Genomic DNA, 2,789 nt, shown 5'->3' on the forward strand with positions numbered 1-2,789 from the left:
TCCTGACTGGGGTCTTCAAATGCAGCCAAGGGCCCCGGCCTGCACACATGCACATGATCACGTGATGTGAGGCATGCATCCGCCTTGCCAGTGCCCACACGCAGCACATCAAGTCAGTGTATCGAAAGCTCTGCGCAAGACACTGTGGTGGCACTTGCCTGCAATCCCAGCACGCAGAGGTCTGAGTGGGACGCTAGATCCAGGCCTGCCTGGGCTTCACAGCAAGACCCTGTCTCAAAAAACTGAAAAGAAAAACAACGAAACAGAGATACCATTCTAACAGAACTTCTGGCCAACAAGGCGGAGACTGTTTACCGGTGTGTCAGCAGCAGCCCTTTCAGCAACAGGCACTGAGGAGACCTGAGAGGGGAACAAAACAGTTTCAAGTAAATGCCCTGGACTGAAAGAGCAGCAGATTCCACTCAGCTGTCCCTGCAGTAAGGACCACAGGACAGTGAAGACATGGCCTGGCCTTTGCTTCTCTTGGGGAAAGCCGCTGAGCAAGGCTGAGACTGCGCATGCTAGCTGCATGTTGGCTGTCCTGATAAGGCTGACCCTGACCATCTGCCCAGAGTCCTGACATCTCCCTCAACTTCATGGATGCTGCAAAACTAGAGGGCAACTTTTGCAGTCTTGAAGTCAGACCCTGCTGGGGATCCAAGAGCCAACCTTAGACCCTGGGAGCTTCTGGAGGAGTAAGTGCCCCACAAGTGAGTGCCCCATGAGTGAGTGTCACTGGGGCAGGAATAGTGGTGGGAGAGATCCCGGCATGAGGCAGAAGTGCCACCAGAGAACGCTAGCCCTGGAGGTGGGCAGTGACAAGAGAGCAGTAACGGTGGTGGGCCGGGCCAAACGCGGACTTCGACACCGAGCAAGCGCTCAGGCGTCACGGGCTGCACACGGAGCACTCCATTCTCACTTTGCTCAGAGATGAGGCGGCAGTCTGAAGTGTAGTGTCAATGCCACTTGGGAAGGAGAGCAGAAGCAGCCAAGTCAGGAGTGTGGCCCTGCACAGGGAAGGCCGAAGTACTGGCAGGATCTGGCCATAAATGGGATGACATATTCTGAGTCCCGGATGGGTCTAATAGGGATCTTAGAACATACCATAACTGGGGGGTCCAATTTGTACGTGGAAGGCAGTTGACATGGGTGTCCAGCAGCAAAGCACCTGGGGCCAGAAAGACACAGAAGCTGTGCAGCCACCTCTGCACCGCCTCCTCAGCCAGGACACCTGCTGACGCTGTGCGGTCACTTGCTCGAGGTAGAGGGGCCAGAGCTGAGTCTCCAGACTCACGAGCTCCTCTACTGTTCCTCTTCCTGGAGGTGTACCCTGGGCAACCCTGTCCATGCATCCATGGGTACTTCCTCTTGTGGACTACCATAGGCTTTCTGTCATAACAATAATCAGTCCTCAGCATCTATGTCCTGTCTCCTCTGGGACTGCAGTGCTGAGGAGGCCAGGGACACATTTCCTAGCATAAGTCCCAGTCCAAGGCAGCCGTGTCCCCACATGAAAACCTGGAAGTACTTTTGGCTCTTCCCTTGATGCTCCTTCAAGCAGCCAGACCCGCTACCCGCCACACTCCGGACTCACGGGGCCATCCCCAGAGGCCCCCACTCTCTACAAACTTTCTGGCAGGTGTTTCTCAGCACTGGGGAGGAGGGCCACCACAAATGGTTCTTGTTCTCTTACTCTGTGTCCTACAGACCCTGGAGGCAAGAAGGTCCAGGGGATCAACACCCCTCAACCCAAACAAACTACAGGACTGGGAGGGCAGGGCGTCAAGTCGCCATCACCCAGAACAGAATCTCTTCCACAATACTATCCACCAGTCCTTGCTGCCCCTGGACCGCTATAGGAGAGTCTAACCTTTGGTGACAGTATGCCCCCGTCATTGTCAAAGTCCGGATCCAATAACAGACTCTTATTCTCCTTCCCTGGCACAGGAAGTGGGTCTCCTCCCCCTCCTCCAGTGCTGTCCGCCGTCCGTGTGCTCCAGAGAGCAGAACACAGTCAGCTGGGGCTAACGGTATCACCACCACCTTTCCAAGGCGGAAGGAAGGCCTTATAAAACTCTTAGGTCTTCCATCCCCTCGTCCACAATTTAGCTTCCAGTTACATTGTCCCCTAGCTTCGGAAGCTGCGTTCCTTCCGCCTGGGGGCATCTTTGCTGACCTGCAGCTCACCCACACCTTCCTAGATCAGCCACTCCTGCCTGCACAACCCAGGGGCAGAACCAACGGGAGTTTCACATCAATAACCGGTCTTCCAGGGAACCCCAGCCCAAAGACCCGGGGTACCAAAAGCCTGTGCTCCCATGGCAGGGAGCTGTCCAAACATCAGGAAGAGGGAGGGGTCCAAGGAAAGAGGCTGGCGCTGGTAGCCCACGGCTAAGATTTGGGGGAGCAAGTGGGGAGAGCTGTGTAGAGAACGTCCGGGTGGAACCACTGGGAAGGGGACGCGTGCGCGGAGGGGCGCGGATCTGCGAGGACCAGAGCGACAAGTGTGGCCTGGGGAGCGCGGCGGAAACTTGGGTGAAAGGCGCGGGCGGAGGTCGCGAACACGTGAGTGGGTTCAGCGAGGTGACAGCGCGCGTCTCTTTCCCCACCCGACCCACTCACCTGGACCCGCCGCTCCCGGACGCCCGTCAGGCAGCCCCAGCCCTCTCTCTGGCTTCTCATAGCCGTTCGCGCTGAGGGTCTCTGGCGCCTTGTTTTGTTTGCCTGTCACTGTGCCACTTAGTAGGTATCCGCCCAGGAAGTGATGTCACGGGGGGGGCAAACGGGAC

The 2,789-nt window shown here is 57.1% G+C and overlaps 1 long non-coding RNA gene across 1 annotated transcript; it reads right to left on the reverse strand.

Moving 5' to 3' along the window:
- Nucleotides 1–272: 272 nt before the first annotated feature.
- Nucleotides 273–2,765, reverse strand: LOC121140307. Its single transcript, XR_005877083.1, has 3 exons — nt 2,623–2,765; nt 1,105–1,168; nt 273–360 (listed from the first exon to the last, which is right to left on the reverse strand). It is a non-coding gene; the product is annotated as an uncharacterized LOC121140307 (long non-coding RNA).
- Nucleotides 2,766–2,789: the final 24 nt, after the last annotated feature.

Source organism: Mesocricetus auratus, unplaced genomic scaffold (genome assembly GCF_017639785.1).
Source record: "Mesocricetus auratus isolate SY011 unplaced genomic scaffold, BCM_Maur_2.0 Super-Scaffold_100004, whole genome shotgun sequence".
Lineage (NCBI taxonomy): Eukaryota > Metazoa > Chordata > Mammalia > Rodentia > Cricetidae > Mesocricetus > Mesocricetus auratus.